The 12,586-nt window shown below is 51.4% G+C and overlaps 1 protein-coding gene across 7 annotated transcripts in view; it reads right to left on the bottom strand.

Annotated features, from left to right (window-relative positions):
* Positions 1-12,059, bottom strand: part of NCOR2 (nuclear receptor corepressor 2) — a 227,685-nt gene extending 215,626 nt beyond the window's left edge. For 4 of the 7 annotated variants that reach the window (XM_071444955.1, XM_071444958.1, XM_071444961.1 and 1 more), the window contains exon 1: positions 11,775-12,058. The gene's annotated coding sequence lies outside the window, so the exon portion shown is untranslated. Of the gene's footprint in view, positions 1-11,774 lie in introns of all 7 variants that reach the window. The other 3 variants (XM_071444960.1, XM_071444967.1, XM_071444966.1) reach the window with 1 other exon arrangement.
* Between the last annotated feature and the right edge of the window lie 527 nt (positions 12,060-12,586).

The raw sequence follows: 12,586 nt of genomic DNA, 5'->3' as shown, positions 1-12,586 counted from the left end.
ACTCACAAGGTTTATCCCAGAAACTGCTTTCTGCCTACTCAGATTTCTCAACTGAGCCAATCACATGGTGTTTCGGTGGACTGCTGGAGACACTTGAGAATAGCAGAGCTGCCTGCTGCTATCTGCCTGGCACAGGGTGGTTTTTAATTGAGGCTGAACTCTTAAGTCCCTGCTGCAGTCTGCAGCTCCAATCACTGAAATAATAATTAAACCCAGGAGAAACAGTGCAAAGCAGCAATGCCTTTCACTAGTACGTTAAGATGAGGGGACCTGAAGATGTGCACAGACATCTCCAGCATGTGCTGGTTTGTTTCATGCCTGAGGATTTCACAGATTTTTAAACAGAAAGTCAGGGTGGCAGAGATCCTGCAGTACAGAAACAGCAGAGATGCAGGAAAGCATCCACTTTCACCTCACCCAGTCCAAGCAAAAAAACAGAACAAATTTTTGCCATCTGAGTTTGGGACCTTCCTTCCATGGGAATCTGAGGGATTACCCAGAGAAGGGAATGAAAAGCAAGAGATCAGACTGATCCAAGACATCAGACTGATTTGAGCCATCCTCCCCAGTTCAATTTAACCTGTGAAACCTGTGAAACCTGTGAAAGAAACCACTCCGAAAAAGTCTGTGCTGGCTGATCAGACAACACAAGTTCAGCTCTGAAATCCGAGGGGAGAGACTGAGCCTGGAAACCACTCTCCATTAGGTTAATTAGTCAAGTTTGATGTATCCAAGTCGGTTACCATGGCCACAGGAACTGAGGAGCAATGCTTTACACAGCTTTCCTTGTGTGGGACTGGGGACAGGGGAGCCCATGCAGCCCCTCCAGGCCCCCAGGGCAGGCAGGGAGGAAGGAACTTGCCACCCTGGGCTCTGTGCCAGCCCCTGGGCTGGGCTGCTCACAAACCCTTTACTGGAACTGCTCCCTGTCCAGAAGGCTGCTAAAAATAGCACCAAGCTCAACCAGGTTAATGACACATCAAGAAGATGCATTTGCACATAAAAATAAACAGAATGCATGCGAGAGCTCCCCTCCACCTGGCTTTTGGCTGGCTGGTTTTGAGTGGGGAGAAAAATCAAAAAGCTGCTCTGTTTTCTCTTAAAAATGCAATGCCTATCTGTCAAAGAAGTGACAGAAAGCTGCCCAGCTCTGCAAACACTATGCCAAATACAGCTGAAGCTTGTCTGTCAATCCCAGAGCCTGGAAAGAGACCACAGCATATCACAAACAAACAAACATTTTAAGTGTCATTAGTTACATTATGATCAACATCACGTCAGTTGCTTACAACTCTACTCTGCAGCAAACGCTCACCCAAGCACTAGCACCCATGAGTAAAACCCACTGCAACTTCAGGAACAGCAGCAGATTTAGAAAAGAGTGGGAGAGAAAAAGCAATTTGTAATTCAGCAAGGCTGCTGTGGCAGAGCAGGTTTAAACTCCCTTGAGGAAAGGGCTCTCCTCTCACCCTCTGCTCCTCAGCTGCCTGGCTGAGCCAGGTTCACAAGCTGCACACAGCATAGAGGATGGCTTCTGCCCAGCTTTGCTCTCCATCAGCTGGCCCTGGGCATGCAGGGCCACAGCACAAAAGCACAGAGCACTGGAGTCTCCTGGGTGCACGAGAAGACTCCAGGAACAAAGGTGCTGCAGCCAGCACAAAGCAGCAACAATGTGGAAAACCCAAGCCTGACACAGAGGAACGTTCTCAATCACCACTCCCAACCAAGTGCTTCATTTCCAGCTCACAGAAAAGGAGCAAATGCCACAGACCACGGCAGAAATGACTGAGCTGCTACAGCAGTGCCTGGGCTTGACCCCAAGCTGAAACTGCTGCAGGAACACCAAGAGAACCCTGCCTGAGGGTCTCTATCACCTGCTCCAAAATTCATTGGTGTGTCCCATGCTTGGGAGAGACACATGGCATGTCTGCAAACGGGTCTGTGCACAAGTTTGGGGGGAATATCTCCCCTCTTAGAAGGGAATTTCAGTTCTGTGGAATTTACTCCTACAAAAGAAAGGCTTGAAGCACAACCAGGTTTGTGCAAAGTACAGCAACTCTTCCCTGATTTCAGGCCCTGTGTCCCCTGGCTCCACATCTGTCACTGCAGCACCCATACTTTGAACTGACTTAAAACCATGACTGATTGGTGAAGACATTCATTCAGCTACTCAGGTCAAAAATAACAGGAGAGAGAAGTGCTGTGATAGGAACATGCTGAGAGGCAGGGAGGTGGCAAACTCCTTCAACCAGCACTGCAGCCAAAGTCCCCCAATTTCAGAAATAACAGCTTAAAGTGAGCAAGGTGCTGTGGAAAGGGGAGCAGCAATCACCACTGGTTGACAGCCCCAACCCCACCAAGAGCTACAATCAGCCCCACCTTTCTCAGCAGGTTAATGTTCAGCTGTCAGCTTCCCCCCTTCTCTGCACATGCCATAAATAGTTGCTCTTACAGATTTCTCTGTTACACTTACCAAAAAACTGAGAGTGGCCATGTGACAGGAGCACAGAACATGGAGAAGACCATTGACTTATCTAACTAATTGTTCTGCCCCCTCAACACACACCAAATTGACTTGGCAAGGTTGCAAAGCAAAGCTGCTGTATGTATTATTTATTTACACAAATTTTTTTTCTGCTGGTTAAGAAGCTTCATAAAGCAGATTGCAAATGGCCAAGACAGCACAGGCGCTTGTTTCAAGTTTTGCATAAACCGGAATGAGTGAAGAATAGCAGGGATAGCAGCATTCCTGGCTGTGTCCTTAACAATAGATATTTTAGCCTCAGTTACCTAAGAATTAATTGGCAAAATACTCAAGAAGTTTGTAAAGGCAAGTGTGAACACTCATTATTTCTGGGTATGGTGCTCTTACCCTGGGGATCAGCCTCTAAAACAAAAATCAGTGTGTGCAGGCTGGCTGCTCAGAAGGCAGGGGAGTGCCTGTGTTAGCCAAACACATTTTGTGCCTGGAGCAGCAGCGGGTGAGCCCGGGCTGAGCAGTCGTGCACGGACACGCTGTTCCTGGAGCAGCCACGGGCCTGACTCTGCAGCCATCACCTTCCAACTCAGCCAAAGGTTCAAGGTGTTTCCGCATCAAACAAGGAACTGGAGCGGGCAAACACAATAATACATTGTGTGGGGACTGAAACCTCCTGCTGAGAAGAAATCCACAGACCTTTAAAAAGCACAACCGAGCAAAACGCAGAAAAAAATAAGACACAGATGGAGCTTAAAGCTCTCGTCTCATTGAGCCAGACCAAAACTCACTCCGCCTTTGGCAGGGGAAACAGGAGCAACCAGGGTGCTTGTGTCTGCCTCTGCAGCACGACTCCTCCACCTCAGGGCAAAGCAAATTCCCCATTTCTCAGCCTTCTCTGCTGTTGGCAGAGTTTAAGGACATTCTCTGAAGTGCATTAGATTTCACGAGCACCACTCTCAGTGGAGAAGATGCAAACCTCAGCTCTGCACAGTGAGAGAGTTAAATAAAAACACAACCCTTAAGGTACATGCTGACTTCTCTCTTTACTTCTGTTTCATAATGCTGGAGAAAGCCCAAAACCCTGCAGTGTTTCTCACTCCAACACCACACAGCCCTCAGGAACGCTGCTGGCAGCTGGCTGGGTTCGGGACCAAAACCACAGCAGCTCTTTATGTGCATCTCAAGACACGTAGACATCAAAAGCCAAAAAAAAAAAAACCCAACAAAAAAAACCAACCCAAAAAAAAAACCCACCCCAACAATTTTTAAGTAGCAGCCCTGTCAAGATATCAAAGTAAAGCCAAAACTAAAACCTACAAATGAAGCAAAAAAAAAATAGAGAGGAAGAAGAAAAAAAAGGGCTGGCTGACACCTCCTATACATGCTGCCAGCAGGATCATTTGCTCCAAAAATAAGGATGCTCAACACATCTTAACTGATGACATGACAACTGCTTCACGTCCCAACACCGAAGTTGCATAAAAACCTCTGAATACCCATTGCCTTGCAGCTCAGTTAAAAAAAAAAAAAAAAAAAGAACTCTACTCACTCAGAGCAAGCAACAGACACCGTGTGCCGCTCCTCAGAAAGATTTCCAGCCCTTCATTTCCACTCAAGCATCCACTCGGGCTGCAGAGAAGCATTTCACCCCTCCGCCCTTTGCCAGTCACGCTCAGCAGCTCCAGCCACGAGGCTGCAGCTGAGCTGGCTGCCCAGGTGCTGTGCCCACAGCATGCAAAAATACCTCAGCTGTAGCTCTGGATCCCAAAAAACTCCCTAAAGGGAGAGCTTCTGACTCCAGGTCCCCCCAGACAGCAGCAACCAACCTCCTGCAGAGCCTGGATATGCTCAGGCTGCCTCAGCAGCACCTCCTGAATAAGGGACATTTAAGATTAGAAAGACTTCAATAAGAATTCTGAAGGCTTTTTCCACTGCCACTTCAGAGAGTTCTCCCAAAACACTGAACACACAGATTCCTGTAATGCAGACTTTGCTGCATTTTATTTCTTTGACAGTTTTTAATCACCTCTGGTCTAGCATTTGGAAATTATTATTCACACACACAACAGGAACAAGGCTGCAGGGAAACATGAATTTCACTGGCCTGCCTGGTTTTGTCTGTGGACACCACCTCACATATTACCAAATCAAAACAAGCCGGCCAACTTGAGCGTGAGGGGGAAATGAAAGGGCAGACCGGTGACCTAGAAATGAAGCTGACACTCTGGCATGAGCTTGAAACTCTGCAGCAAAGGGGAAAAAAAAAAAGCTGTAACTGGTTTCAAGATGGAGCTTGAAAAGTTTATTAATGGCATTATGTGACATGGTACCCACAGAAAAGCAAAGACTTGATCAAGGAAGTTTTTCCAATAGGAAAGAGAGGACGTAGTTATTTGCTAAACACAAGAAATTCTTACACCAATGAGGGGATATAGTTATTTAAGGTTCAGATGCCATAAAAACACCCCTACCAAACTGGAGAAACTCCCTGAGCATAAAGTTCTGGTACCAAACACCACTGCTCTGACAGACACCCAAGATTTACACACCACACCATGTCGCAAATGTATGATGGTAACAGCATGGGCTTGAGGAGGCAGTAGACAAAGCTTGCTCAAGCAGTGATCGGGAACGCCAGAGTCTCAGCACTGATCCAAACTCACCCTGCCAGGTGTAATTGGTTCAAAGAGGGTGTTCACAGCTACCTTTGTTCCAGCAAGTCTCAGGCTTGAGCGAGTAACGTCCACATCAGCAGCATGAACAGCCACAGGACCCGCATCGCCCTCGGCAAGGCTGACACAGAGGCCTCCAGAGCCAACATCCAGCCCAGACCCTGCCTGCACCATCAGGTAAAGCAGTGAAAACCACTGGGGACTCACAGCCTCCCAAAACCGGCTCCTTGCAACATCACAGCACGGAGATCACGCGGCCTCGGCAGTAAACACTTACACAGAGCTTCTGCTGCAGGAGCCAGGTGCTGCCACTGATAAACCACTGCTCTCCAGGGCTTCTGCAGCACTGCAGGTACGGCTTGGAGAAGTTTGCAGAGGCCAAGGACTGAGCTATTTATGAAGTGATCAAGTACCATGCAGCTGAGAGCTGGTCTTATAAAAATTTAGCCGCTGGAGTAATTTTATAAGGTTTTAAAATATTTTCAGAAGAAAGCCAACTTTCCATTGTTTGCCACAGCTTGTTAGAAGCCCACACATCCCGCAGTGCAGAGGAAAAGACACCCTCCACCCTCTCCAGCCAGCGCTGCACGGCTGGAGGCACAGGCAGATTTTCAGAAAGCTCTTTGCCTGTCATCCTACTCAGCAATTCAATTCTCCCACCACATCCCACTGACACCCAAGCACGGGGCTCTGTCCTTCACCGTGCTCTGTTGCAATAATCAGGCCCGAGCTCTTTACACAACCACCTAAGCCTCCAGACCTTGCAATTAAACACTCCCCGAGGAGGATGAAACCTGCCCACCTGGGAGGCAGCAAGTCCTCAGGGGCTGAAGGCAGACGATGGGATGATCTGCACCAGGAACCTTCCCAAATCCTGTCATCCTCCACCCACGGGCTGACACATTTCTTTCCTTCTGCCTTCTTCAACACAGAGACAAGGAAGAGCACACTGCAAACGACTCTCCTGCCCTAACATGCACAGGACAAACCCAAACTGTGTTGCTTAAGAAGCTGGTAGGCAACATTCAGGTACCAGCACAGAGCACCAGCCAGAGCCTGAAGAAAACAGAGTTTAGAGGACGCAGAAGTCCCAAAAACTACATGATAGGTTGAAGTATTTATTCACTGAGTATTTATTCATTGAAGTATTTATTGACTGAGTATTTATTGAGTTTACAGCCAGTTCCCTGAGCAGGCAGAGAGAAGCACACCCAACTGGAAGAGTTAACTTCCCACACGTTTGGCCAAAGCTGCATTCTGGGCACCGCCGCTCTGTCCAGTGTTACGCCAGGGAAACAATGCTAAATAAAGATTACGTGGAGTGGTATTATGTAAATAATTCTCTTCCACAATGAAAGGATAAACCTAGACTGCCTGGTTAGTTATTAACCCAGGAGCCAGCGCTGCAGAGAGGAAATCCTGCCGGCTCTGCCTCCCTCCCTGACACACACACCACCCACCCAGAGAGCCACAGCCAGGTCTGCAGCCTCCAGAGACAATACCCACACCATCCCTGGCCTCCCTGCATGCTGGCACTCTCCCTCACATCACCTCCCACAGGAGGAAACTATTTGGACCCCATCACACCATCTCCTCCCAGGGCAACCCCGCTCCCAGCCTCATCACTGCTGCCAATGCTCAGCTTGGCCTCCTTCCTCCTCCTCATCCTCCTCTCACCATCAGCCCAAGACACAAAGGGTTCCCTGTGCTATGATGGGAACGCACTCCCGGACACATCCCTTCCCTTCCCATCCCAGCTGAACCCACTTTGCTTGCACATCTTCTTCTGCCCAGAATAACTTACTCGACCTTTCTGCCTCCATTTCTCCCTGCAACCTTCCTGCTGCCTTGGCCTCACGTCTCAATGCTTTATGTTTGTCGTACGATTTTAAATCTGTCAGCAATTCATCCATCTGCCACCTCCTGGGTTTTTAATGCCGCAAAACGTTCTGGGATCCAGCCTCACATAAACCTCTTGGTGGAAAATTAAGCTGTACCTCATTCAGAAACCAAACTGGCTTTGAGATCATTTCTTTCCAAGGTGCTGGGCTATTTCAAAGACTGGCTTCTTCCCTACAGCGAGCAGAAAAGCCATGATGCTATCCGGTCTAAAATAAACATTATGGGAGCAGCGATAAGGGGAAATATTTCAGCTGACTAAGAGCAATGCGGGTTCAAATCCAAGCGTAAGCTGATATTGCTTATAATTTGTTCCCCAGCCAAAAACACAGACTGGGAGTGAAAAAATGGAAGGCATTAAACAACAAGCAGCGTACTCAGCGACTCTGAAAAACTTCAGCATTTCCATTTACGTTATTATTTTTTTAAATAACCTTCAGTTTCACGGATCATAAAGTTAATTTGGAGTAACTTCCCTTCTCTGTAACTAGACAGAGCTGCTATCCTTTACATTCATTAATGTTTGCTCAGTGCTCTGCAGCTATAAAGAGAGCACTAACCATATCAGCATCCTGCACGCACCCAGCAGGCACATAACCACTGCTGTGCTCTCCCTGTCCCCTCCCCGTCCCCAAACCCCCTCCAGCTCTGGCACTGTGGTCACAATCACAGTCATGGACAACCACCTCCACCTTTACTGCTTTTCTTCCAGTGCCAGGCAGCTCTCCCCTGCAGGCAGGGTTCCTCTCTGGGCCTCTCCAAGCCAGATTCAGATCGTCAGCAATCAGTGCCTCCTCACCTGCCCACCCTCAGCCAGGTGACATTTCTCAGCTTCGCACAGTGAAGGCGGCAGGGGAGATGCTACCGTGTGAGCACTGCCTGCTCATGAGAAACATCCCCTCCCGGGGACCCTGCTCACCTTTAGCAGGAACAGTCCATACCCCAGAGAGACTCCAGCTGCCAAAGGCAGGTTGGCAGGAACAGAGAACTGGTGGCCTGAAGGAGGGAAGTGACAAGTAGGGTGGGCAGCAGGACTGGGGGTGCAGCCCAGATTTCTCAATTCCCAGTAAAGTCCCACAGCTGCCTCGTGTTCAGGTCAGGGATCACTTCCCAAAACTGATGAATCACTCATTTCCTTCTGCTCTTCTGTCCTCCTTCCCTTCCTGCCAGATCCATCCCTCACTCTGATCAAGCCATTACAGGCATTTTCGTGCCCTCTGTTCTGGAGCTCCAGCTCCCTCTTCAATCTTCCTTTTGGGAAAGCAGCTCTGCTCTAGTCACGCTCATTAAATGCCACACATTTCCATTTTCTACTGCAATGCAAAGATCTATCCCTTGACATTACAGGGCAAATCAGAGACCTCAACACCTGTGTGCCAGCACAAGCCCAGCCATAAATAGCAATTCTCCGCTGCTTCCTATGTTGATACACAGCAAGGGCCCTTCAAAGCCGTGCAGGAGCCTGTGCCACAGCAGCCTCGATGAGAATCCATGACCTCACAATGCCCAAATCCTTAAGCAGCTGCAAAAGCCTCAGTCACTAATCAGAGAGGCGACTGGGTGCTGCTATACCTCATTTCCAGCTCCATTAGAGCTGACCCTGCTCTCTTGCTGAAAACTCTCAGCGAAGACTAAAGCGAGCCACAGCTCCTAAAAACGCAGCTGCACAAAAATAACAGCGCTCCAAAGAACACACTGGCCTGGATTCCCATCCCTGTGCACCCCTGCAGCCAAGCCCAGGGGCTGCATTTGGGGACCACTGCTCACAGCCACAAAACCCAGGGGGGAACCAGCACTCTGCCACTGGGAGTAACGAGCCCTCATGGTGAACAAGCAAAGCACTCATGGAGAAAGAGACTCTTCACCAGCTCTCCAGCAGACTTGCTCTGACACATTGAACTTCACATAACCCCACCAGCCTCAGTTTTCTGACTTGTGAAGTGATCTGGTCAGAACGAGACCCTTGGTTAGGGATGGGGAGTACTGCACCCCAAAGGCCCTCCTCCAACCCACTGCCCTTCACAGCTGCTCAAATCAGGCACCCAAAACCCTCCTCGGAAAAGTTACCGATTTAATCCTCCTTCTGTAGCCACTCATCTAGAAAATGACAAGATCGTAACTTTCCTCCCCCCGCAGGGACACAACGATGATGGTATCTCAGGCACATCAATTATACTCAGTTTCAAACAGGTTTCTCCCAGGACAACCAGATTGCAAAAAGGATTATATTGCAGCAGAGGCCACTAAAAACCAGAACTAGGAACACTGGCAGCCATCAAGGGGGACAAATAATTGACAGCCACGTCACAAAAGATGAAGATATCTCCTATGACCCAATTCCAGCCGTGGAGATGAGTCGGGGAGCTCTCACCACGTGCAGCTATCAGCACAGCTGCATGCACACCAGCCCTGCCAATCACAACAAAACTGCCTTTACCACGCTGCATCTCCTAATTACAAGACGTGAACACGGCCTGAACCAAACCCTCTTTGGATTTAGCGCAGGATGGCTCCAGGGATTAGTACAACCTCCACTGGAGGCAGCTTGGTTCAAATCCAACCACAGCCATTAGCAAGTGAAAAGTATTGCCAAGCAGCAGCTGGCTGGTGGCTTGCACGAAACAAGTTTATGGTTTCAGTGCAGATCCTGTCGCAAAAAAATGCCAGTCACCTCCCTGGAGCTGCAAGGTGCGAAGGCAGAGGCACCCACCTGCTTCTCCAGGGCTGGAGATGCTGATGTGGGAGGCGTTCCCATGCGGGCCCAGGACCAGCTCCAGAGCCAGCCCTGACCTCCGCAGGGGTTTCAGAACCAGGTATGTTTTGCAACTTGGCAGAAACACACAGCTAAGTAACAGAAACCACCACCCACATGAAGCCAGGAGAACAAAGTACCAGTGTTTTCCTGCCCCAGACATGTGCGTGCCCCATCTCCTCTCTCACACCAAAAATAGCTTCTACTTTTTCCCTTTTGGCAACAACAAACCGAGGTTTGAGTGCATTTGCTTTCAATAAACTAAACACGTTTTGCAAGAGTCTCTCTCACAGCGAAACTTACTCAACTAAAGTTATAAAATATTTGTCACGGGCAAAACTTCCCTCCCATGGCATCGTGGGACTCAACCCCACCAACACACTCTGCGAGCCTTGCTCACTGAATTCCTCACCCAAGGCACAGGTCCTGCACAGAGCTGCAGACCCAGGCATACAGGAGGTTTGAGCTGAATCCCAAAGTCACCCATCATCAGCACTGAAACTCAGAGAATTAAGCACTGTTTGATTAAAACCATCCAGGAATACACAATACACGGCTGCACTAGAGCCCTTGAAGAGTTTTGTCACCACTTCCAGAAGAGAGGGAAATGCTCACCCAGTTGTCCCAACTCACACTGGCTCCCTTTATGAATCAGTAGTAGTACCAAGTGTTTATCAGTAAAGCACACGGCAAACTTAAACTTAACCTTGCTGATAAAACCCCTATATACTAAATGAAAAAACTCTCACCCCACATGACCAAGGAACACCAGTGGAACAATATCACACCCACCAAACTGATTAAAAACATCAGATTCAGCAAAAAACCCTGACGGTTTTTCAGGCATCCAGAGCGCCAACCTTTGCTTCACGGGAATACCGAGGGAGAGTTCAAACCATAAACGCCTGTGAAGCGAGGGGTTGGGAAACACCCACTGCACAGATCACCTCCAGCAGCACTGTCCTCTCCCGCACATTCCTGAACTGACCCAAAACACAAAGTTCAGGGAGCAGCCGCAGCCTCGGGCGCAGGCAGCAGCGCCTGCAGGCGTGCTGGGCTTCCCGAGGGTTCAAAGCGCTGCAAGCAGCGATGCCTTGGTTGGGTCAGCACGGCCCCGGGCAGCCCCAGCCCGAGTCCTGCAGGTTTTGCTGCTTCAGTGGTGTTGGCAGCAGCCCACATGGCAGGCAGCTGCCTGCACCCACTGCAGCCTGCTCTTTGTGCGTTGTCAGGGCAAGGGAGCAGGAGGAAGGGCCGAGGGAGAAGGGGGAACAGGAAATTATAAGAATCAACAGAAAAAAAACCAAAAAAAACCAAAAAGAAAACAAAAAAAGCGATTACTTCAGAGACCTCAGCTGGGGTTCAGAGAAACGTGCACTTGTTGCCTGCAGACACCCGGCTCAGTTACCTCCCGTAAATATTTACACGGCGAACAGCACTCGGCCCAAGGAGCCAGCCCTGCAGCTCGCGTCATGGCCGGGACCGGCCGTGCCCCCGCACCCCGGGCACGGCAGGGCCGTTCCGGTGCCCCTCGGATGCTCATTCACTGCTCCAACCCACCGGCCCCCAACGTGCGGGGGGCGAGAGCCGCAAACACAGCGGGATTGAACGAAAAGGAGGAAAAAAAGAGGAAAGGGGGGTAAAAAAAAAGGCCCTTGGGTGCCCCCACCCCGCAGAGGGGTGTCCCCGCCAGTCTGCCAAGTGCGGGGCTCCCCCGCGCTCCCGAGCCCCGCCGCTCCTGGGCGGCGCGTTCCCTTGAGGCCAAAACCAGCAAAACCAACAGAAAAAAAAAAAAAAGAAAATAATAAGAGAAAGTTTCTCTCCGGCGAGCAGCTCCCGTGGCACATTTTCATTTTTACGTAACGCGGCCGCCTTTCCCCCACCTGCGGAGAGCGAAGCGGAGCGGCCCCCCCAGCCCGGCCCGCCCGCACCCCGGCACCGGGGGCTCCCCCGGGGCTCCCCCCTCCCGACTCACCTAATCCCGCCGGCAGCTGCCGCCCCCCATCGCCGCCGCCGCTCCCGCTTCAGCGGCCGGCGGGGCAGCGCTGGGCGCGGGGACGCGGCCCCGCCATCTGCGCCGTGTTTATAAATCCAGAGCCATGGGGCTGCGAGCCGCGCCGCCCGCCCGCCCGTCCGTCCGTCCGTGGGGCCGGGCCGCCCCTCGCCGCAGCGCCGGCCCCGCAGCGCCCAGCCCAGCCCAGCCCTGCCCAGCTCAGCCCAGCCCGCCCCGGCGCGGCGGGAGGCGGCGGTCGCTCGCTCGCTCGGTGGCTCGCTCGGTGGCTCGCTCGGTCCCTAAGGCCGCCCCACAGCCGGCCGGGCGGGGCGGGGCGGAGCGGGGCCGCGCCGCCCGCGCGCGTTAAAGGGGCCGCGCGCGCCCGCGCCGCCCAGCGCCCGGCGGGACCCGGCGGAGCCGCGGATCGCGACACCGCGACAGCGGCTGTACCGCGACACGGGCTGTACCCTGTTACCGGCTGTACCCTGTCACCGGCTGTACTGCGACAGCACCCCGACACCGGCTGTACCCCTGTCACCGGCTGTACCCCTGTCATCCGCTGTACCCCGTACCGCCGCATCCCTGTCCCCGCCGCTGCCACTGGCTGCACCCCTGCCAGCGCTTTATCAGTGCCACCGGGTACCTCGGTGCTGCCGCCGGTGTTCCCAGCGTTACCGGTGCTTTAGTGTCCCTGCGTGTCGTGGATGATGTTTTGGGTACAAATCAGGGATTCTCACTTATGGTGTGAACTGGCCACTCGTGCCGGTGGTTTTCGGACACTTCAGAGGAGCAGG

The sequence above is a fragment of the Agelaius tricolor genome, unplaced genomic scaffold, assembly GCF_023055355.1.
Source record: "Agelaius tricolor isolate 1412-34295 unplaced genomic scaffold, bAgeTri1.0.p SCAF_20, whole genome shotgun sequence".
Classification (NCBI taxonomy): domain Eukaryota; kingdom Metazoa; phylum Chordata; class Aves; order Passeriformes; family Icteridae; genus Agelaius; species Agelaius tricolor.
The sequence above is the reverse complement of the archived record's forward strand: the minus strand, read 5'-3'. Positions and strand labels throughout refer to the sequence as shown.